The sequence below is a fragment of the Hibiscus syriacus genome, unplaced genomic scaffold, assembly GCF_006381635.1.
Source record: "Hibiscus syriacus cultivar Baekdansim isolate YM2019G1 unplaced genomic scaffold, ASM638163v2 tig00116954_pilon, whole genome shotgun sequence".
Taxonomy (NCBI): Eukaryota; Viridiplantae; Streptophyta; class Magnoliopsida; order Malvales; family Malvaceae; genus Hibiscus; species Hibiscus syriacus.
The window spans coordinates 988,215-1,014,437 of record NW_024063483.1 but is presented as its reverse complement, the minus strand read 5'-3'; the positions used below and the strand labels follow the sequence as shown (position 1 = coordinate 1,014,437).

At 36.6% G+C, this 26,223-nt stretch overlaps 3 pseudogenes; 1 reads left to right on the top strand and 2 right to left on the bottom strand.

Moving 5' to 3' along the window:
• The first annotated feature begins 11,570 nt into the window (after positions 1–11,570).
• LOC120189252 lies at positions 11,571–12,317 on the top strand (annotated as a pseudogene).
• A 718-nt stretch (positions 12,318–13,035) lies between these two features.
• On the bottom strand, positions 13,036–18,746 carry LOC120189253 (annotated as a pseudogene).
• Positions 18,747–20,857: 2,111 nt separating this feature from the next.
• On the bottom strand, positions 20,858–26,223 carry LOC120189359 (annotated as a pseudogene).

Below are 26,223 nucleotides of genomic sequence, written 5' to 3'. Positions count from 1 at the left end.
TCTTTTATTAATTAAGACTTTGATTAAAGTTTTAACTAAATTCATATCTTGATAAAGTTTAAGGGTCAAATTAAAATTTAATATTTTTGAAATATATGTATAAAATGAAAAGATTAAAAACACAACCAAACAACGTAAAAGAATGATAGATATAAATAAATACTAGAGAAAATCGTCTCAGTGACCAAAAAAAAGTTATAATATACGATTTTAACCAACTTTTTTTGGATTTGCCAAAATGACCAACAAAATCGCAACGCGAAATAAAAATCGCAACGCGATCCCCAGAATCGCAAATCAGTTTCCAAAATCGCAACGCGATTCTTGAAAATCGCAATGCGATAGTCAAATTCGCGTTGCGATTTTCCAAAATCGCAACGCGAATATGAAAATCGCAACGCGAACACATAAATCGCAATGCGTATCCGTAAATCGCAACGTGTATCCGTAAATCGCAACGCGTATGGGTAAATCGCAATGCGTATCCGTATATCGCAACGCGTATCGGTAAATCGCAACGATAATACATAAAATCGCAACGCGTATCCGTAAATCGCAACGCGATATTTAAAGCGCCATTATAATCGCTACGCGTATTTTATTTTCAAATTACAAAAACGAATATTAAGACAAAATCCCGTAATCGCAACTCATAACCTAAAACCTAAAATCACAACTCAGTCCCATCTCCATCTCTCACTCTCTACGGCGAAGAAATCCGTCCCCATCTCCGAAGATTTCCGTCCCCATCTCCGGCGAAATCCCTCACAACCATTCACGGTCAGAAATCCCTCACAATATTCAGAAATGGAAAATCAACCTCCGAGGGTTAGTTTTTTTAATTATTTTTATTTTGAAATGTTTGCATTATTGTAGGTTTTCATATTGAAACTGATGATAAGTTTACTGGTCATCTCAATAATAGATTAACCATTTCACTTAGATTTCATTTCGCGTTACGATTCTCTCGTTGCGATTTTCATTTCGCGTTGCTATTCTCTCGTTGCGATTTTCAAGTTAGTATTTGTCTTTGTCTTTGTTCTGTCTTTTGGTTGAAGTAATGCAATCCATTCAAGTTTCAATTTGCAGAAGAGTCGCAACGAGATAAATGAAAATCGCAACGAGAGAATGACTGTCGCAACGCGAAATGACAATAGCAACGAGATAATCGCAACGCGAAATGAAAATCGCAACGAGAGAATCGCAACGCGAAACCAAAATCGCATTGCGATTTTATTTCGCGTTGCGATTCTCTCGTTGCGATTTTCATTTCGCGTTGCGATTCTCTCGTTGCGATTGTCATTTCGCGTTGCGATTCTCTCGTTGCGATTTTCATTTCAACCAAAAGACAAAACAGTGTTGCAAATTTTAGTTTCAAGAATAAACTACTACTTTTTATGTTTATTGTTTTTGGTATATCTTCACAGTGTAGTTTTTGGTATATCTAACTTGGTATGTTTATTGTTTTTGTAGAAATTTTTTTCGGCTCAATTGACCTTGAGAAATAAAGTCAGCCTGGCCACTACAATTGCTTCGAAGCTTTCACCTGCTCAAAGACAATTGTTTGAGGAAACCTGCTTCGGGCCATGGCTGAGAGTACAGCATCCGGGTGGAGATGCTAATTTGACCCATTTGTGGCTTCAGACCATGACATCAAATCTACCCGACAGTATACAACGTGGTGAGGAAGAGATATGGTTTCATTTTCCACCAGCGTATACTTGCTTTGGGCGGAAGGAGTTCTGCTTAATCACTGGTCTACGATTCGGACACGATGATGTAGGCCGTACACTCGTCATATCGCCCGCCCATCATGGTTATCCCGGGTTTTTCCGGATGAGTCAATGGAGAAGCCGAACCTACATGTCGACGACCTGAAGAAATTGTTTAATAAGAAAGCTGGTTTCACTCGGATGGATGACGTCGATGTTGTCCGAGTATGCCTTCTACTACTTGTGTATGCCGGCTTTTTAGGCAGAGGCCAGACAACCTATTCATCGGGAGCTAATAATATTGGTAGAGGACCTGAATGCATGGAATCTGTTTCCGTGGGGTTCGTATATGGAAAGCTACCTGGACTAAGTTGTCGTCTGCCTTTGATGACCGCAAAAGTTTGCGGGGCGATGGGTCCAAATACACTTTGTCAGGCTTTGTTTGGGCCTTTAAGGTAAGAATTCTATATAATGTTTCTAAAATTATAATTAATTATTTAACAATTACTAATTTGTTATTATATTGTTTGTAGATTTGGATATTCGAGGCTTTCCCCAGCATGCGTACATGCAATAAAACGTCAAATGTACATATTCCTGGGGGCTATTTCCTGGAAGAGGAAACTCTGTTGGATTGGGAAGACTTAATACCATATGCGACAATAAATAATGTAAGTTAACACAAATACTTTCATATAATATATAAACTAGTTATTAATAGTAGACGTTTAACTTTGTTTGAGTTTTTATATTTTAGGAGGCCAACATTCCATTACAAAGACTGACACCCACGGAGGAAGAGCTTGCCACTGATTGGTGGCAAGCTAGTCAGAGTTTTTTTGATGGCACGGATGATGAGCAGCATCCACTTCCTCCAATTCGAGAGCCATCACCTCACCTAGAGCCATCACCCGATAGACCCGACTATACACCTCTAGAACGAGAGCCATCACCTATCCCGTCACATCATCGAGCCTCTTCTCCACCATCACCTCATGATAGGCGACCGGCAAAGATGCCACGACTCCTATCTCCCTGTTCTCCACCTCCACCTCAACGGGATGAGTCAAGGGAGTTACGTGATGAGGTCAATGCCTTGCGTGAGGAGATCGGTACTCTACGCGATAACGATGGTGCATGGCGTGTGGAGGTGTCAACTTTACGTGGTGAGGTTGCCGCTCTACGTGAGATGATAGTATCGTTGCAGAATGAGGTTCATACTCTACGCAATGAGGTAAGTTTAAGATTTTCCATATTTAACTTAATGATAAATTTACTCGTAATTTCACTTAGATTAGCCATTTCACTTAGATTGCTTAGTAAATTTATTCGGTTGCTGCCAATTCTGCTAAACTGTGTATTCTTTAACACTGTGAAATAGTATTTGTCTTTGTTTTGTCTTTTGGTTGAAAGTAAATTTGTTCGGTTGCTGCCAATTCTGCTAAACTGTGTATTCTTTAACACTGTGAAATAGTATTTGTCTTTGTTTGTCTTTTGGTTGAAAGTAAATTTGTTCGGTTGCTGCCATTCTGCTAAACTGTGTATTCTTTAACACTGTGAAATAGTATTTGTCTTTGTTTTGTCTTTTGGTTGAAAGTAAATTTGTTCGGTTGCTGCCAATTCTGCTAAACTGTGTATTCTTTAACACTGTGAAATAGTATTTGTCTTTGTTTTGTCTTTTGGTTGAAAGTAAATTTGTTCGGTTGCTGCCAATTCTGCTAAACTTTGTATTCTTTAACACTGTGAAATAGTATTTGTCTTTGTTTTGTCTTTGGTTGAAGTAATGCAATCCATTCAAGTTTCAATTTGCAGAAGAAGAAATAGTTTACTTTCGCACACGAAAGTTAAAATCGCAACGCGAAACCAAAATCGCAACGCGAAATGAAAATCGCAACGACAGAATCGCAACGCGAAACCAAAATCGCAACGACAAGATCGCAACGCGAAACCAAAATCGCATTGCGATTTTCATTTCGCGTTGCGATTCTTTCGTTGCGATTTTCATTTCGCGTTGCGATTTTGGTTTCGCGTTGCGATTTTAAGTTTCGTGTTGCGAAAGTAAACTATTTCTTCTTCTGCAAATTGAAACTTGAATGGATTGCATTACTTCAACCAATAGACAAAACAAAGACAAATACTAACTTCAGGGTATTAGTTTGAAACATATTTTTCTTTGTTATCTGATGCATTTTGTGAACTATGATAGAATAATGACTTGGGTGAATACAATGCAAGTTTGAAACATATTTGTCTTTGTTTCACTGTTTAAATATCATGTCTGTTTATTTACTGATTTTTGTATTTAATTATTTAGCGGCCTGATAGAGTGGATGCTTTACGTCGGGTTATGCTTGCACGACGGAGTTCACGCATCAGACAGCGTGCACGTGCTATTAAGTCTCCGTACACCCCAATAGTGCGAAGACACCGCAAGAAGAAGCCCGACTCGCCTGTCATCCCTCAAGAGTCCACTCCTATCGTTGAAGAGGCCCCCCCTATCATTCCTCGAGAGTCCCCTCCCACCGTTCAAGAGGCCACTGTCATCATTGAAGAGGTCCCTCCCACCATTCAAGAGCCCGATTCACATGGCGTCATATGTAGGCTTCTTGAGAAACCCTCTGACGTGCCGGACATGATGGATTCAAGTTGGCTCTCGTATGAGTTACCGGCCAGTACCATACCGGTATCTGAAGAGGAGAGGGAACAACTACCGGACACAATTCTGGATAACACCCTTTGGGCTAAGACCGCTGTTGATTTTTATCTACATGAGCAGAGCCAGGGGTGTTTCACTGACATATGCAAGCTCACCGATGATATCTATTTGTTGCTTGATCGGTCTTGGTGGGGCGTATTATTAGGGGTCGAAGACAATGGCTATTTCGATGGGGGGGTAAGTCTTATATTTTTCTTATATTTCAATTTGATTAATTTTTTTTTTAAATTTATGTAAGTCACTAATATATGTCTTTTTTTGTAAAACAGCATATCGATGCGTGGGTGACACGTCTTCTAATAATAAGAAAACTTAAGAAAAATAAAAATATACGATATACAATTATGCCGACGTCTTTTCACGCCGTTCACTTGAAGAATGCACGAGATGAATCATTTGATTTGGGCAATGGACAAGCTAAACTTTATCCTGCATGGTGGGAGGTCGATAAGGTTAGTATTTATTTTAGATTGAGTTTAAAGGTTTTATGAAATAAGTGCGCAAATGAATGAATTATTACTTATGATTGCAGGTGTTTATCCCTGTTTTGGAACGTAAACATTGGATTCTCGTCGAGCTTCAGCTCCCATCCCTTAAGACAATAGTGTATGACAGCATGATAAATTACATATCATTGGCTGATTTAAGAGATGTTATTAAGGGATGGAGCTCTCATTTGGCTAAATTCTTGGATGCGATCAATTATTGGACTCGTTCTGGAAACAAGAAGCCAAAGAAGCTCAATATTACAGTTATTAGAGACGAGACCGCGCCACAACAACGAGCGGAGCCAGAGGAGATTGTGGTCCTCTCGTATGCTTGGCGTTGGAGCGTTTGACGACGGGAAGCATCAAGTATCTACCTCCCACCGATAGAGATAAAGCTGCAGTAGGCTTGTGGTTTCGGCATTATATGGCTAAATCGATATATACGAGACGCTGCCTACCTGCATCCGCGTTATAAAATGTCCATAAACAATTGGTAAGTTTATATACTTTTGGTTTGAAAATGTTTGGTTAAGTAACTAGAATTCAATAATTTGCTGTTTGTAGGTTTTAGATGTGTAGAAAGTGTTGTTTGAACAAATGTTTGGTTTCTGCAGGTTAATCTCAGAAGTGAACTGCGTGAAAATGATGTCGAGCTGCAAAAGTTTGATTCAATAGTTTAATTGATTGTTTTTTGATTGTTTAATTGATTTGTAAAAGTTGATTCAATAGTAGATGATCGGAAATAAGAATTATTGCTTATTTTTTGATTGTTTAATTGATTTGTAAAGATGATTTGTAAAAGTTGATTTGTGTAATTGATGCGAACATAATTCTTATTTGTGCTTGTTTAATTGATTGAAATGTAATGGTTGATTTTGTTGATTTCAATCTGCATTATGTTGAAGGCAAAAATGACTATCGCAATGCGAAATGAAAATCGCAATGCGAAATGAAAATCGCAACGAGAGAATCGCAATGCGAAATGAAAATCGCAATGCGGAAATGAAATCGCAATGCGTTTATAATTTCGCATTGCGATTCTCTCGTTGCGATTTTCATTTCGCATTGCGATTTTCATTTCGCATTGCGATTCTTTCGTTGCGATTTTCATTTCGCATTGCGATTTTCATTTCGCATTGCGATTTTCATTTCGCATTGCGAGTTTCATTTCGCATTGCGATTCTGTCGTTGCGATTTTCATTTCGCATTGCGATTTTCATTTCGCATTGCGATTCTGTCGTTGCGATTTTCATTTCGCATTGCGATTTTCATTTCGCATTGCGATTCTGTCGTTGCGATTTTCATTTCGCATTGCGATTTTCATTTCGCATTGCGATTCTCTCGTTGCGATTTTCATTTCCGCATTGCGATTTTCATGTTGGGATTTTCATTTCGCGTTGCGATTGTAATTTCCGTGTTGCGATAGTCAAATGCATGCCTAATAGTGATAACAACTGAATAACAAGAGTTGGTTAAGTCAAAATGGTTGGCCTGAGTCATTAATTCAACTGAAAATGTTAAAAGTTCACACATAAATCCACATAATACAACGTTTGCATTTAAAAATCACCTAAGTTAACATCTCAAAAGGTGAAGCCAATTGTGATTGGGATTTTAAAGATGATTGCCTTTTGCTTGACACCATATGAGCTTTGGATTTTGATGAGGATCCATATTTTGGTAGAGGAAAAAGATGATTTTGATGGCACTGGTGATCCACATGTCAACCTTGTATGACCACTTTCCTTGCACCGACTACATGTCGATCTCTTCTTCTCTTCACCCTTAGACGGTATACGATCGTGACTTTTTGGTCGGCCAGGTAGCCTTCTGTCCATGGCTGGTGGCAAAACTGTTTGTAAGTCATCTGGTATGTCCCACTCAGAAGGATGTGGAATAGGGTAGACAATCTCGGCATAAGTCTGTCGATAAACTTCTGTAGTGTAGCAATCCATAGCGTATGCGCTTGAATCATCTTGGTTTAAATGAAGAGCAACTTTATAACATGGCCACACGGATAACCAGATTTTGCCATTTCATACAACTACACGTCTTTGCATTTAGATCGACTAGCCATTTAAGTTATTATCCAGTACTTGAAACAAAGTGTTTGAACATGGTTCAACTCTCCATGACGTTGACTTCACAACACGTTTCGTTATCTTTTTTTCAGTCCATGGTGTAACACGATGTTCCAATGTTCCTGTAAATTTAAATAAACAATACTTAGTAAAATATATAATATATAAGTTACGAATTCAAAGAAATAATACCTGCATGGTTTCTTTTCTTGTAGTACCACTGTTGAATAGAGGCTCGAAAAAACTCCATTAACATAGTAATGGGTAATTTCCGGGAATGACGACTTAGAGCGTTGATTGATTCTGCACTATTAGACGTCATGAAACCATATCTTGCTCCAAGTTGATGTACTCTTGACCATCTTTCAAACCCGACATCTTCTAGTGTTTGAGCACACTGAGGCAAAACACGTCTTAAACAATTTATATGCTTATTGAAATCCACTTCCCGATTTTTACAGCCTTCCAGTATGTCCATTTGTGCTTTTTTATACCAGCAGACCTTGATTTTAGATTTCTATACAAATGAACACCACAAAGTCCATGAAAAGCATCTGGGAAACACCTTCTAACAGCGTTGTCAATTGAGTTTGCCCTATCGGATATGATTGTCAGATTGCTAATAGGACCTATGCAATCCCTAAGATGCCCATAAACCATGTCCATGAATCAGAGGTTTCAGATTTGCCAACCCCGTAAGCTATTGGCAATATCCCATTGTTAGCATCCATGGCTACTGCTAATAAGTTTACTCCAAGGTATCGACCTTTCAAATGTGCTCCGTCAACTATAATAACTGGGCGCATGCAAGTAATAAACGAACGAATCTACAAAATAATATACACAAGAAATATAATCATTTAAATGTGAAATGCATGTAACTAACAAAAATGAGTCAACAAAATTATATTGATTTACTAACCGTAGCACCAATGGCGATAAACAGCAACTCAAAGCGTCCATCTCTATCTGTTTTGATATGAGTTACCGACCCAGGATTTTTCAGCTTTAAATTGTGACAATAAGCCGGCAGTTGGGCAAACGATGCTTCTGGCGACCCCCTCAACAATTCCAAGGCATAACATTTGGCTCTCCAAGCTTGAGAATATGATATACTAATCTTGAACCGAGCATTCATGTCAGTCATAATTTCATGTCCCCGATATACCCTGCCATTCAAAAACATTAACTCAGCCAGAAAACCACCCAACACCTTTTTGTTTGCCTGTCTATGGTGAGGAAAAACTTGGGTTCTTGAACATGTATGTTTATCAATAAAAGTCCTAACTTGAAACATTTTGCAATCTTTTATTCTCTTTGCAATCATACGCCACGTACAGTTTTTGTCAATCATACACCTTGTTTCGAAACGATCTTTGCTTGATTTGTTAACTTTTAGTTGATAGCCATCTTCCACATTTCGTATATAAAGCTATCTTCAAGTCTTCCTTTGTATCAAAACAATCATCTTTCTTGATACGAATAACTTTTGTGTAACAATCAACTGCTTTCTTTATCAACTCTTCTTCCGGTATCTGAAGTAATTCTGGCATATTCCAGTTATACGCCCGTGGCATTTTCTTTTCTTCGGGGACTTTTTCTTCTTCTTTTTCTTCTTCAGGATTATATGAATTACAGAATGGATGTTCAACATGTTCATTCACAGTCGTAACTTCCTCCTCATTATCATCAACATTACATTCTTCGGCAACGGCTGTTTCATCATCAAAATTCGGGTATTGACCAATATCAATATCATTACACGCATGGTCTGTTTCTTCTTCTGAAACATCATCAAAATCCGTGTATTGACCAATATCAAAGTCCGGATATTGACCAAGACCAAATTTCGAATACTGACTAGTACTCACAATTTTTTCTGTTGGCTCATCATCGTCTAACTGGTCAATACGAAAACCGGAATTTGGTGCTGAAAGTTGATTGGGATTTGGATTAGAGAAAGGTTGTGGGTTTTGAGAAAAACTTAGTGATTACTACCCGCTACTGACCCAACAATACTACTTCTAGGTTCAACAACATACAATGTAACATCATCTTGTGAAACCCTAATGTAAGCAATGAATCGTTCAACATCTTCATTGTCGGTTAACAAATAAACTTTACCATTTCTCTGATAAGATAGCCTAAATCCACTTAGGGGCTCTAAATTCATTTATTTGAAACACGTAGCATTAGAGTTTCATAAGTTAACTTTTGTAAAGACAATTTTAGTTGAAGATTCATGGGTAAAGGCATATATTGTAAAACACCATGAACATTATCCCATGACCCTCCAAAACACAAATCTATCCAAACATGATCAACATTAGATGATTTCATGGTTGTAAATTAATTTACTAAACAGACGAGCTGCGAAACTAAAACCTGTTGCCGGATTGGGAATGATGTCGTTGGATATAGGAACGGATGTCGCCGGAGAGAGTGATAGATGGAGATGGAATGAGTTGCGATTTAGGGATTTAGTTTATGATTTCAGTGTTATATACCCAAAATTTCAGTGTTGTGATTTACAGATTCTCGTTGCGATTTACGGATTATCGTTGCGATTTACAGATTCTCGTTGCGATTTACGGATTATCGTTGCGATTTACGGATACGCGTTGCGATATACGGAAACGCGTTGCGATTTACGGATACACGTTGCGATTTACGGATACGCATTGCGATTTATGTGTTCGCGTTGCGATTTTCATATTCGCGTTGCGATTTTGTAAAATCGCAATGCGAATTTGACTATCGCATTGCGATTTTCAAGAATCGCGTTGCGATTTTGGACACTGATTTGCGATTCTGGGGATCGCGTTGCGATTTTTATTTCGCGTTGCGATTTTGTTGGTCATTTTGGCAAATCCAAAAAAAGTTGGTTAAAATCGTATATTATAACTTTTTTTTGGTCACTGAGGCGATTTTCTCTAAATACTATCGTCAATGATAAAGGATAAACATCATTATCATTAATATAAAAAAAGCTTGAGATTATAATTATTTTTATATTAAATTGTATCACTTTTTTTTTATTAAATATTTAATGACTGATAAATAAATAAATAAATAAAATATAATGTCAGTAATTATTGGATAATAATAACACGATAATCAAAATAAGAGAGCTATAAATGCATTTACGGTGACCAATAATATAAGTTACCTTAAGAAATATATGCAGAGATCATAGAGTACATCAAATCTAGAATGTTATAATGAAATGATGCTTTACCTTAAAACCAAACTTATATCTAAAAGGTTAAATTAATGTTCTCTTAAATGGAACCCACCTTCAAAAGGGAAAATTACATTGCAAGGTTAAATTAATATTCCTTTGCAATTATATTTCAACGTTTGGCACTAAATACATTCTAGGGTAAACAACATATTTAGTCAATCAACTTTAACTTTTTTTTTAAAATCATAGTTAACATTATGTTTTGGTTACTCATCGTACAAAATTAAAGATAATGCTAATATGTCACCATAAGATACATCATCATTGAAAAAATATCACGTCAGTCGATAGTTCTATTTTATTTGAACATGCGGTGACCAAATCGTAATATTATGTATGATTTTGAAAAAAATAGTTATATGACTAAAACAGAACCAAAGTGATAATTATATGATAAATAAGTAGTTTACCCTACATTCAAATTTATTTTTTCCTTGAAAGAAATTACAGCCATAATTAAAAACCTTTTAAGTTATAGTAGTTGGTACCGTTTCGATTTCATAATGATATCAGATAGTTTAAATCCTTTCCGATTTATACATTTTGATACATAATATTTTTATCTTAACTATTTTATTTGTTTATAATTACTTTTAAAAATAAAATAAAAGTATTTAATTAAGTTATTGAATTTAATTAACAATTTTAAAAATTGTATTTACATATAATATATATATGTAGGGATAGACACAGATTGGGTCCAATTGAGTTTTGGTGGACCCAAACTCAACTAGAGTATTCTAACCCTCCACTCATCATTCAACCTAACTCGAGTTTTATGAGACTACACTTGACCTAAAACCTAACTCATTTCTTGAGTAAAAATCCACACCCGACCTAAGCCGGTTCAAGTATATGTAAAAAAAACATCATTTTTATAGGTAAAATATGAACCTAATTGAAAAAAGAATATAAATAGAGGAGTATTATTATAATTGTCTTTAAAGATGTAAAAGATAATTATATTATTATCTTGAGTTGAACATAATTTTTTTATCTTAAATCCGAATCTGATTTTACTCTTAAAAAAATTTTGATCCGAAATTAAATTTTTAAAAAAGAATTCAATCTTACAAGATCAGATTAAATTAGATCCCATCAGATCCAACTCCTGTACTCATTCCTATTTAATATATATATATATATATATATATATATATATATATATAGTTTTCTATTTATAATAAAAATATTCTAAAATATTGATCAATCTAAAACGATAAACCGAAACACACTAAATATATCAATATTGGAACAAAAACGCTACGTCCATCGGTATTTGATCCTTTCTCTAAAGTTAGCCTTTTTTTTCTTTGAATAGTTCTTGAGTTATACCTACTGCCCTGAGACATTATATTAAATACCAAGCCTCCATTGGCACATATCAGTCATCGCCAAGCTCTTGTGCCAAAACCCTAGAACAGAGCAGAACATGGTGCGGGTTCTTCTCATCTTGTTCTTCATTTTGTCTTCCTCGGGCATCGTCCGATGCGCCCGAGACGACGGTAATGACGATCACGGTTTCGTGAGAAGCCTCGACCCAAAGTTGTTGAACTTAAAGAAAGAAAAGTTAAGCCATTTCCGTCTTTATTGGCACGACATCATGAGCGGTAATAACGCTACATCCATCTCAGTGGTTCGATCCTCGAACACGTCGATGACGGGGTTTGGAACGATCAACGTGATCGACGATCCATTAACGCTAGGTCCGGAGTTAAGCTCGAAAGCGGTGGGGAGGGCACAAGGGTTCTACACACTCTCATCGCAAGAAGAAATAGGACTGTTGATGTCGATGAACTTCGCTTTCACGCAAGGGAAATACAACGGTAGCACCATTACGATTCTGGGAAGGAATGCGGTTTTCAACAAAATGAGAGAGATGCCGGTGATCGGAGGAGCGGGCTGTTCCGGTTCGCCAGAGGCTACGTTCAGGCAAGAACTCATACATTTAACATGACGACGGGCGATGCGGTTGTGGAGTATAATTGTTACGTGTTGTATTATTGAATCTTTGAACCATTTGCTTTACGTTGTTGTCATATCGTCCAGTCTTAATAATTGCATTTCATACTTTCATAATGGCCAGTTCTTCATATTGTGAATGCATATTTAATTCGCTTAACATTGTTATTATATAATACACAAAAAAAAAGATTAAGCAATATACCTTGATTTATGGACCGAGTAATATAAGTATAATATCATTTATTCAAAAAATAATAATTTTCAGGATGCAAATATAACAAAGTTTATGTATGAATGTTATTGATGCACAATGGATGAGATATTGATTTAAAATTGTTTAATAGATTAACAATAACTATAAATTGATCGATTAGTTATAATTTACCTCTTTTAATATGGAGGATAAAATCGAAGATAATAATTCTTTTTCTCATTGGAAGAAAAATAAATCGAATGAGAGATGAGAAAAAAAGACTCGTTTCTCCTTCAGATATCTCTTTACAAAAGAAATAATTCGGTTACATACTTTGTTTTTAATTTTAGGTGACGAGGCAAAATAAGAGAACCGGTGATCATTATGTTAGGGTCATAATAAAATTATATTACTGGTCTGTTAACTATTTTATTTACTGTTTTATTAAATTAAAAAAGAAAAAATAATAAAGAATACGTTTCATCACTAACTGACTACATAAACCCAACTCAAGATTTGTACGTATTTGGTAGGGCAAACGTACATGTTTTTGTGTCAATAACTTACTGTAGTTGGACATTACGAGAGTTGGATTTCAAGTCTAGAGTACATTTCCTGAAAAACCATTAGCTTTGATTGTACCAATATTATATATATATATATTACACATCACATTTAACAGCAACTAGTACGGAGTGTTTCAAAATACAGAACTAGATTAGAGGACCAAATTGCAATACAAGCAAATGTCAAAAGAGAACAGATAATAGATAGGGAAGAAAACCGACGCCACTGTTATCGATTTCATGATACAGTCCTTCCATAGCATAGACATGCAAGATACAGATTTTTTGCCCATTTTCCTACACAGTATAGACAAAATCCACATCAGAACAAATACATACCTACATATGGGATTGACAACATACCCAAACCCCATCTTATAGGATCAGAGTTTTCTTAATTCGGATTCGGGGGCAGATCAGGCGGGTTGATTTTGTGAATGAGAGCCCTCTCTCTCTATATATATATTTAGATATAATTATTATAATGTCCCTTTATATATTATTTTTCATGTAGCTCTCTATCTTGCCAAATAAAAATGGGACAAAAATTATTTGGGTCGGGTCAAGGCGGGATGAACATCACCAAACATGGCGGCCAAAAAACTGACCAGCCCCTCCCTGTGCCCTCCCTGCCTACGTACGTTGGACACATAGCAACAAAATTCACGAGAATCAATTTAACTTTGCATTGCCCTAAAAAGCGTATTAACTTCTCAAACATGTAGATGGTAAGCAAGTTATATGCATGGGATATACGACTTAGGAAGCAAAGAGAGCATTACCTTAACATGTGTGCTGGGAAATTGAGATGTGCGTAACGTTTCTTGAGTTTCGTCACCAGGTTTGCGCTTAGGAATGCTCAAGATTAGAGCAGCTTGATCCGAAGTTGCAGCTGTCGATGTGATTCTATAACCACTATCCCAACGTCTGTGTATTCCTTCACTTGGATAGAGGAAATCAAGTTCCACAACCTACAAAACCGGTTGACAATAGTTAATAGCACAGATGAGAATGGATGGATGAACTCAAACAAGTGCAACTAAGATTAAACCTGGTCACTGAAGCCTGCATTACGAGACATAACAACAGCCCATCGGCTCCCAGCAGTAGTCATCGAGGTGACAAAAAAGCCCTCTCTCCACTTTTGTTTATCCACTTAAAGGGGAAAGATTCGCTTACTTTATAAGATTGTTGGGTGTATTGGGTACCTGAAGAGATTATCATGATTAAGAAACCCTGAGCCATTGAAATAAATAGAAAAACATAAAAAGTGGTTTGCTTAAATTTTATAAGGCCTCTAGAAGTATAAACTTCGATAAAAGAAACCCATCTTCATTTCTGTAAATGATTTTGAGATAAGTTATAGAATGTATCAGTTTCTTGCATCAGGATGCATCTTTTTATCTACCCATGTTATGAGAATGTCATCTAGTTGATTCCCTCAGTTTCCGGCAAACGCCTAAAACTATACGATTTCAAACCTAGGAGAAAAGTGAAGAGAAGAAACCAAATCATGATTGAGAAAGTTGGTTCCTATGTCGATTCCTAAATTGCTGAAAATATATCAGAACAAACCAGGAAGGAGTATCTATGTCAAAGAAAAGATGGATCAACAAAATCCTCAATATACTCTATTCCCCACCCCAATCATCTTAAGAGTTTTATTTTAGTGCTCCTTTAACATTAAAACCAGAACTTCATTAGACAATTTAGACAAACCAGAATATGAACCGACCTTTGGACATGACAACAAGGGAACTTCCATTGTTTGAACCAGCAATAGAACTAATATAATAGTTTTTCTCCCACTGATCCATGATCCATTCCTGTATATGCGGAAGAGTAAGACATTAACATTAATGTTTTACTTATAATACGATTTTTTTTTTAAAATGACATAGCAATCATAACAATATGCAATAAGAGGTAACCTTGCGTAAGAAGGAAGGTGAAAGCTCATAAACTTGGCTTGTAAAACCAGTCCCAGCATCCATAATTAATGCCCAAAGATTGGTACAAGATGCCACACAGCTTATTAGCAGACCATCTGCAATTCCTTTCTCCACATGTTGGGACAACCTTGCATCAGCCACATTGTAATGATACCTAATTGGATGATAACAAACAATTAAATTGAAAAATCAAACGTGCCCAATAAGAAAACAGGGGCAATGAAAACGGAAACTACTCCAAAATACCTCTGCTTCATTGGAGGTCTTGCATTGTACACTGAAATCCACTGTGTAGCAGGAACACCAAGACGAACCTTCTTCCTGGGTTGATCATCTTCTTCATCCATATTCAGCCTACCTCGCTTTGGCCTACTTGATAAATAATCTACCAAATATTCATGATTATTATTACCGGTCTTCAATGCAGATGATAGTGAGAGCCAGGGAAACATTGGTCTCGTCCCCCCAAGATCTTTTAATCCAGGTAGCATAAATATGCATTTACATTGAATACATATAAATTAGCCTCTATTTTTATTTTTATATATATATTTTGCATGCAACCTAGTTTTATGCATTGACAAAAGGAGTTTAAAATCAGTATTCTTTATAGTTATTATTTTTTTAAAAAAAATTGAAGTACCACAAGCGACATTTGTGACAATAAATACAAGTAGTCTAGTGCAAGTAAATACCTTTTGAGCACCATCGGTATTTATTGGTCTTATAGCTGGATTTGGTCCTATTAAGCCCTCAAATAAGGATATTAGTTTGGAGTAGTTGGGTTCCTCGTCAAATTTCATATTCACCACAGTTTCAAGAAATTGTTTTAGTGGTGGAGGACAGAAGCAGCAAAGCATTTCAGGGGACGTAGCCATTTTCTTTTTGCAGACTAAGAACGATTTGTTGTCACCCTTGATTTAGAATGTCAAAGAAAGAATGAGAAAACAACATAGATTACAGATGCCAGGTACTAAAATGTTTTTGATAGGCAATTCACTGTGATGATATCAACCATACCTGATAGCCCTGCCATGGTAATCGACCTCGATGGAGGAATATGAGAGTATATGCAAGAGACTCAAGATCATCTCTTCTGCTGGCAGTTCTTCCCAAATGAGCATGAACACTTGCATATCGAACAGTTCCTCTGGTGAATACCAAAATTAGAGAACACTATTTCAGCAAAATAGTTGATTATGCACAAGTCTCCAACTAGACAAAAAATATACACACCTAAACATATCAGGACGTTGATCATCGACATGCAGCCCTGCTGCTATCTCTCCACTTTGTTGCTGTGATGTCATGGAGTAGACAAAACATAAGAAAAGAAACTAAAATGAAAGTTAAAAGAGATATTGTAGGGATAAAATGAAATTTACTCGCCTAGTCCAAGGTCGACAAGAAACAATTTCTTTTCTTGTGGTGTAGATGGTTGACCCAGTAGAAAGTTCTCGGGCTTAACATCCCCATGCACATAACTGGTATTTCATAGGATCAACAATAAAAAAAAGGTTGAAAACTTATACCATAAATTTATAAATCTACCATGAAAACTAGCATTCATGCTAAAATAATTAAAACCACCAACCCTTTGGAGTGCATCTTCTCTAGTATTGATAAAGACTCGACGTTATACAAGCTACCATTTCTGCAGACATCCTGCAAGTGAAATCAACAACAAAAATTTTTAAATACAGATTAGTGGCTTACCCCATTTAATAATCTATCAGTCACAACGTTTATAAAAAAGGATTACGAGGTGGAAAAAATTCCATAAAGATAAAACACGATACTATTGGTGAAAAAGCTTGTATACAATTTCCAGTGGAAAACTAAAATGGTAAACGTTAAGGGAGTATTTTTTTAGTGGAAAATAAATGGTAAACAACAAGGGATTATTTTTGTTTCTTCGAGCTGTTTCTAATGGGCAAAACCTGTATATAATGGTGTCTGTCATTTCTGAATAAGTAAATGACGAAAAAAGAGAAGGGGCAAGGACGGGGGAGTGTTAACAAGGTAAACAAGACATGTTACTCACGCTTGCCCTGAGAATTCCAAACATCCCATAAGCTGGGCCCTAATATGTCCATAACCTGAAAGTGAAAGTAGAAGTCAAGCATGGATTTGGGATTGATACACAAATACTAGACAAATTCCAGATCATACCATCACATAATAGTCTCCTTGCTTTCCTTTGTAATGTACTTTGGGAACTCCATGACTGCCACCAAGAGCACTGTTCACCACAAGCTCAACATGCTACGTCAGACATAGTCATGATTAAAAATGTTTGAAAGTAAGATAGAGCCACCTACTTGTAAACTTGCCATTCATATGGAGGACCATAGTTACATCCTTTGCTGTTTCTATGCTCGAATTTCAGAGCTACCTAAAAAAGAACAAAAATAGTAACAGAATGAATATTAATAAAGAAGAAATATCATACAAAATTTTCTATAGGCTTAAGATAGTTGACGATGGTTTACCTCCATGGCAGCAGATCCAGTTGCACGTTCATTTCCACCACTAACACGCCGTCCAACAAACACCTGACCAAATCCACCTTTACCGAGCTTTCTCTCTATTTTGTACATAGGAGATCCCCCAACTTGAACCTTGTGAAGTTAAAGGAAAATAACCTAATTATCTGAACTGACTAAAATTATATGGCACTGCTTCGAAACAAAAATTACCAGAAAGAGAGTAGAAGGACAAGGTTTTATTCACTTCCTCACTCCTAAGCCCTAAACATTTGACAGTAAAGAAATTAAGAGAAAGAATTAAATAGGTAGATCTTGAACATTCCCTAATTCCCTCAAAATTCAACCCTTCCATAAGTGGAGGATATCTTTTAAACTAAAATTAATCACCATCATTTACAAGTTTGCTCAATTTTTCCAATTCGCCCATTTTCCATCTATTGTATAGTACCAAAATGAAGAAGTAAAAAACAAGTTTAATTCTCTTTTCTTTTCCCTCATTTTCCTTCCTGTCTAACACACTGACTGCAACATTGAAAACAGAGTAGCTTGGAAAACATAAATTAATAAAAGAAAGGATCAACTATCAACAAAAAGGATCAAAGAAGCACAATACTTTAAAGCGCAGTTCAGAAAACATAAATTAAATAAAGGACAAGCTAAAAGCACAAGCATACCCTCTCAGGAAAAGGTGCAGTACTTCCCTCCTCTTCCTTTCCAGCAGCCTTGTTAGCACTCAACCCACCGCTACGTCAGCCATCCCAGCTTCCTTTGCTTTATCAGCTTTTAGTAACTCCTTCCTCTCGATATCGCTATCCCTCTCAGAAATCAAAATCACTTGATCCTCTCCACCGGGCGCAGCTACTACCACCTGAAGTTGATTCTCCTCCTTCAGTCTTTTCGCCGCCGACCTAGTCCTCGGCCTACCAACCTGAGCGGCCGCAGCCCCACGTTTCAGAACTTGATTCCTCCGCCTCGTCTGTTTTGGCTCTTGTTGCGGTTGTTGCTGGGCTAAAGTCGTGCGGCGTCTACAGACTCCTCTCCGAAGCTCAGGCATTTCGTAAACTCCATACAATTGAAACGGAACGCCAATAATTCAATCATTGTATGCTTTCTCCTACCATGCCAGCCATGGAAATTAAACCAAAATAAAATGGGGAATTTTATTTCCTGTTTCGTGAAGAAACAATAAATTGAAAAGGACAAAGCAAATTTCAGTATTATAAGAGAGGACCCAAACACGAAGAAGAATTTCAAAGCAAATCAAGGGCTTAGGGATTTAGGGGAAATTTTGGAGAGAAAATTCAAAGGGAACGTGCAAACGGAAAACGAAGAGGAGGCGGAGACCGACAGCAAACTTTCAAAGTCGAATAATTGATATATACGAACGGAATTCAGGGTTTGTGGTTGCGGTGGGGCCCGTATCTCCCCCACGTCAGCATCGAAATTGTAATTAGAACTTAGAAGGCGAAGGATCTGATGATATGATATCCATTTCAAAATAGATAAATAAATTATATATTGAAATATTATGTGATAAAAATTTAAATATTTTTAAAAATTTAATGTCCTTCTCAAATATGTCAAGAAAAAAAATTAAAGTGATGACTATAGGAAATTGCCTGAAAAAAGATTGTCATAGTCTTAGCTAGTAGCTAGGTAATGAGATGTTTGTTCATTGGTTAATAGAAATTTGAGCTATGCTAGTAGTTGGAGTTGATTTGTTAAATTTGCCCAGCATCACTAATTACTGGTGTAGGCAATTTATAATTCCTAAAGATGTGATGAGGAGAATTGATCGGTTCTGCATGAGATTCTTTTGGAAGGGTTTGGATACCCCTGTTGCTGGAGGTAAGGTTGAATGACATCATATCTGCTCCCTTAACTCTGAAGGAAGCCTTAGTTTGAGGGAGCTGGGTTGCTGGAACAAGGCGTGTCATTTTCAACTAATAAAGAAAATCCTTATTAATGAGAGCTCTTTATGGGTTGTTTGGATACATACTTATGTTTTAAAGGGTAAGAACTTTTGGCATGTGGAACCTAAGAGATTTATGAGTTGGTGATTGAGAAAGCTTCTTGCTATACGTGATAAAGCCCGTCATTTCTTAATTGCCCATGTTAATCTGGATTCTATGAATGCTCGTGCATTGTGGTTGAAGATTAGGCTCAAGAAGGACAGTTTCTTGACATAAATTGGTTTGGTTTCCACTCCATGTGCTAAAACATGTTATTATTGTCTGTTTAGTCATTTTGGGGAGGCTTAATACGAGGGACAAGCTCATTTAAATGAGAATTATGATCAATGAGTCTTGTGTTCTTTATGGTGCTACGAAGACAAGAAATCACCTGTTCTTTAGTTGCGCTTTCTCGAAAACGATTTGATGGAACATCTTGGGCATATGTGACTTGTAGAGGCCTGTAGGTGGGTGGGACTTCGAGATGTAGTGGCTGTTAAGACCTAAAAGGTAAATCCCTCATTTCCTTCGTTTTTAAACTTGCCTGAGTGCTTTTATTATTTTCCGTTTGGATTGAAAGGAGTAGAAAGATCTTTGGAAATCGTGTGAGCAGTGATGGTGTCTATTAGGGAAGTTGTTAGAATTAAGGCTGTTGGCAAATGTATAGATTAGGATGATGGGATGAATTCCTCTCTTTATATAATTTGGCGTATAGTTGAGTGACTCCTGCCTTTTGTATGGTGCTCATTTTTTTGTAGTAGCTTCGCTTTGCATTCTTTACATATAATGAAATCAACTTATCCAAAAAATTATATTAAAAATTATCATGAAGTCGTAAAACTTTTGAATATTCTTAATTTAGTCAAGTAATTTCCTTTTTAACTTTTTATATATACATTTCAACTTTTTTTTATATTAATTCAGAATAAGTATAAAATAATATTAAAAAAAAACAATTCTCAATCATTTGATATTGAATACTCACACCCTTGGGTACTCGAACCCGAGACATCAATGAATTTATATATATATATATATATATATATATATAATATACGAAGATTAATATTTACTTTAGCCTACCTATCTTAAGAAAATTCTCATTTTAATATTTTATTTATTTTAGTTAGTTTAAAGTTTCATTTCGTCTGTATTGTTAATTTAGACGTTTTCATGTCAAGTGGTCTAATTAGAATTTGTGACATGACTTAAAATGTAAACAAAATGAAAGTTAAGGGATTAAACTAACCAAAAATATAAAAAGGGGGCAAAACAAAGTTTTATTAATATTGAAGAGCCATTTAGATATTACGTTAATAAGTACATAAATATTAATAAGTACATAAATAACTCAGTCCCACTGGATTGATAACTTTTAAAAAAATATCCAAAAAATAGTTCACAATATTTGAAGAATAGTATATATTTTAATTCAAATCATTACTTAATATCACAAAATATTACACGTTAGGGCCATGTGTATGCCGCATAAGATATTCAACGGCAGCTGGTAAAAGCTGAAATAATTGAATATTACAATACAAAATTAAACTAGATTAGGACTAAATTGCAACTTTCAATATTACAAGGACTTCGGACATATAGCATCCTAATATCCACTATAAATACATTTAACATGGAACATCAAGATTAATAAAAAAACTTGGAACATCAAAAGGAAAAGGATAGAGATAATATGTAGGGGAAGAAAACAAACTCTATTTTTTTCCTCGCAAAAATTGCCACCATCATACACATTTCATGATACAGTCCTTCCATAGCACAGACAAGCAAGATAGAGGTTTTTTGACCATTTTTCCTGCATAATAACAAAGCCCAAATGAAATCAATAAGATATCAGGCTTAATGAAATCAATAGATTTGAACATAATCAGAACCGATTGGTTGAAATATATTGCAGAACAGCTATCAGTGATCATACTACCTTAACATGATGCTGGGAAATTGGGACGTGCGCAAAGTTTCTTGAGTTTCATCACCAGGTTTGCGCTTAGGGATGCTCAGGATCAGGGCAGCTTGATCCGAAGTAGCAGCTGTTGATGTGACTCTATAACCATTATCCCAACGTCTGTGGATTCCTTCACTTGGATAGAGAAAATCAAGCTCCAGACCTATGAAGACAGTCGAAGATTGTTAGACGAGATAGCAGGTGAAGATGAGAGGGTAGAACGAATTCATACTAAACAATATGCAGTTTTTAGTGTTGTGAAACCATGATGAGAAAAACACGTTAACAGATTTTTAATACCTTTTACAACTAATAAATTTTAATGATAGATTTAGGTTCCACTTGAATAACTCTGTTTAATATGAACAGATACTTTCAGTGCAACTGAGATCAAACCTGATCGCTGAAGCCTGCATTGCGAGACATAACAACACCCCATCGGCTTCCAGCAGTTGCCATCGAAGTGACATAAAAGCCCTCTCTCCACTTTTTGTTTATCCACTTAAAAGGGAAAGATTCACTCACTTTATACGATTGTTGAGTGTATTGGGTGCCTGCAATGGTTATTGTTATTTAGAAATATTGAGCCATAAAAGTAAATGGAAGGAAAAAAGAGGAGAAACAAAGTTGTTTGCTCAGATCACAGAAATCTGTAGATGTACAAATTTAGATAAAAATCAACACGTTACTCTACACTAGATTGAAGTACCATTCTGGTTTCTGTAAAAAGGTTTAGAGCTAAATTGGTACTTGCATCAGTTGAACATATTGAACAAAAGACGCCATAGCAACTAAAACCTCAATATCTCCTCCCCACCCCCAACCTAATCTTAACACCTTGTGATTTTGACCTTTACTTATCTACTTATTCCATCAAAACCAGAATTTCATCAGACAATTTAAACAAACCAAAATATTAACTGACCTTTGGACATAACAACAAGGGAGCTTCCACTGTTAGAACCAGCAATAGAACTAATGTAATAGCCTAATCTTAACACCTTGTGATTTGACCTTTACTTATCTACTTATCCATCAAAACCAGAATTTCATCAGACAATTTAACAAACCAAAATATTAACTGACCTTTGGACATAACAACAGGGAGCTTCCACTGTTAGAACCAGCAATAGAACTAATGTAATAGTTTTTCTCCCACTGATCCATGATCCATGATCCACTCCTGTATACTTGGAAGACTAAGTCTTCCTTTATATTAACACTTTGGTTGTACTATGAAAAAGATATCAACCATAACAACTTGCGCTAGGTCACCTTGTGTAAGAAGGAAGGAGAAAAGCTCATAAACTTGCTTGTGAACCGGTTCCAGCATCCATAATTAATGCCCAAAGATTGGTACAAGAAGCCACACAGCTTATTAACAGCCCATCTGCCATTCCTTTCTCCACTGTTGGGCCAACCTTGCATCAGCCACATTGTAATGATACCTATTTGTATGATAGCCAAACAGTTTATATTGAAACATCAAACAGGAAAGAAAATAGTGAAGATTAGTCTACATGCAGACAAAACTCAAATACCTCTGCTTCATTGGAAGTCTTGCATGTAGATTGAAATCCACTGTGTAGCAGGAACCCAAGTCGAACCTTCTCTTGGGTTGATCATCTTCTTCATCAACGTTCAACCTACCTCGCTTTTGGCCTACCTGATAAATAATCTACCAAACAACCATGAATCATGATTATTATTTTTCTAATGTCTTTATACCTTAAAAATATTAACCATATAATAATCATTATATACAAGTTATGATCTCTTCTTCACAACAAACACTAGTACACATAAATACCTTTTGAGCACCATCTGTGTTTATTCGGCCTTACAGCTGGATTTGGTCCTATCACCCCTCAATAATGTTATTAGTTTGGAAAATTTGGTTCCTCATCAAATTTCATGTTCACCCAATCTCAAGAAACTGTTTAAGTGTGGAGGGCAGAAGCAGCAAAGCATTTCAGGTGATGTAGCTATTTTCTTTTTGCAGACCAAGAATGATTTGTTGTCACCCTTAATTTGAAAGTAAAGAAAGAATGAGCAAACAATATAGACAAAAGCAGAAACAAGCCTCTGATGTGCAAATCATTATGATATTATCAGCCGTACCTGATACCCCTGCCATGGTAACCGGCCTCGATGTAGAAATATGAGTGTATATGCAAGTGACTCAAGATCATCTCTTCTACTAGCAGTTCTTCCCAAATGTGCATGAACACTTGCATATCGAACAGTGCCTCTGATTAATAGAAAATTACAGAGCACAATGATATCAGCAAAGAGTTTATCATAACATTCTTCAACTAACAAACATTATACACACCTAACATATCAGGACGCTGATCATAATCAACATGCAGCCCACTGCTGCTATCTTTCCACTTTGTTGCTGCAATGTGGTGGTGTAGATCAAACATAAGAAAGAGCCTCAAATGAAAGCATAAAGTGATATTGTAGGGACAAAAAATATATATATATATATACTGCCTAAACCAAGGTCGACAAGAACAACTTCTTCTCTTGTGGCGTAGATGGCTGACCAAGTAAAAATTCTCAGGTTTAACATCCCCATGCACATAACTGTATCACATAAGATCAACACTCGAATCAAAAGTTGAAAATCAGATGAAACCAATATTACAGATTTATAGAGCTTTCATGAAAACTAGAATTCATACCAAACGTAATTTAAAATCACATACCCTTTGGAGTGCATCTTTTCTAGGATTGACAGGACTCTACCGCTATACATGCTACCATTTCTGCAGACATCCTACATGTGAAATTGAGAAAAAAAATTATACCCAAGATTTGTGCGCTTATTCCATGTTAGAGTCCATGTATCACATCGTTTATGCGAAGGATTACAAGGCACAAATATTCCATAAGAAAGTGATGAATTTGGGAAAGAACTTGCATACGCTTTCTAAGGGAGTAATTTTGTTTCTTTGATGTCTAATGGAGAAACTGAAAACAATTGTTATTTTGTCTGACATGGGTGGGGGTACCAGATACAGGCGTGTGTCCGACATGGGTACATTGAATTTTTTCCAAGTTTTTCGATATATGAGGGTCCTTGGGCTTAATAAAGGCCTTCAGCATATGTGATGCTCATTTCTGAACAAGGCAATAAGCAACCCAAAATAGAGGGGCAGGGATAGAGAGGTGGAGTCTGAACTAGGACAGGTCACTTACGTTTGCCCTGAAGAATTCCAAACATCCCATAAGCTGGGCCCTAATATGTCCATAACCTGAAAATACACAATGGAAGTTAAGCCAAGGATTTAGGATAGATACACAAATAAAAGACAATGCAGGATACCATCACATAATAGTCTCCTTGCTTTCCTTTTAGTGCACTTTGGGAACCCCATGACTACCACCAAGAGCACTGCTTACCAAAAACTCAACACTCATTATCAGCTAGAGTCAAAACATTCAGAAATATTTCAAAAAGACTCGGAAGGAATACAGCCACCTACTTGTAAACTTGCCATTCATAAGGAGACCATAACTGCAGCCTTTGCTGTTTCTATGCTCAAATTTCAGAGCTACCTAAAGAATGCATAAATAGTAGGAGAACTTATATTAATATCAAGGGTTAGGATTATATGTAGCTTTCTATGGCTTGAGACAGTCGAAGATGGTTTACCTCCATTGGCCGCAGAACCTGTTGCACATTCATTTCCACCACTAACACGTCTTCCAACAACACCTGACCAAATCCACCTTTACCAAGCTTTCTATCTAGTTTGTACAGGAGATCCCCCAACATGAACCTTGCAAAGTTAAAAGAAAAAAATCCCATTAACCAAACTAAAACGAAAAATCATATTACAAACTAGAAAATATCAATTACCAGAAGAAAGAGAAGGGAGAAAAAGGACTTTTCATTTTGACTCAAACTTTCAATCATTAGACAGTAAAGAAATTAGGAGGGAAAACAGGTGGTTGGTTAACATTCATTCAACTAAGATCAATCACTTGATTTCATTAACACAGTTTAGCAGACAAAGAGCCTGGAATTAATTGGCTCTCAACATTTTCCCCAGACAGCAATTACAAAAAACACAAAGGACTAAAAGGTGAAAGGGTGCTGTCATTGAAAATATGAACACTTGAAACCATAATAAAAACTACCAACAAGCAAGCGTCAAAGGCAACAATGCGTTCATTAAACAAAGAAAAATTAATGAAAAAGGCAAAACCACAAGCATACCCTATCCGGAAAGGTGCAGTATTCCCCTCTTCTTCCCGTCCGGCAGCTTTGTTAGCACTCAACCCACCGCTATCGCCCCCCATCACAACCTCCTTCTCTTTATCAACTTTCACCAACTCCTCCCTCACAATATCGCTATCTCTCTCCGCAATCACAACTAGCTGATGATGATTACAATTATGACCCTCTCTCAGACCTGCAGCTACAACGACTTGAGGGCCGTCCTCCTCCTTCAATCTTTAGGCGGCCAACCTCGTCCTCGGCCTACCCACCTCAAGAGCCTCAGCAACACGTTTCCGACCTCGATTCCCCTTCCTCGTTTGCTTTCCCGCTTCTTCAGGCTGCTGCTGCGGCCCGCGCTAACTTGGCGTGGCCTCTACAGACTCCTTTTCAAAGTTCAGGCATTTCAAAATCCCATACGATTGAAACGAAAACCCAGTAATTCGATCATTGCGTAGCTCCTTCAACTGCAGCCATGGAAGATATTTATTTGAAAATTAAAAGGAACCCGCGTCGTAAAGAAACAAGAAATCGATTCAAGAAATGCAAATTTGAGGGTGGTTTGGTTTAGTTAGAGAGAGGATATTTAAAACAGGAGGAGAATTTTTCAATTTTGAGGGTTAGGGTTAGGGTTTGGCGGGGGAAGAGGAAGGAAATGAAGATTG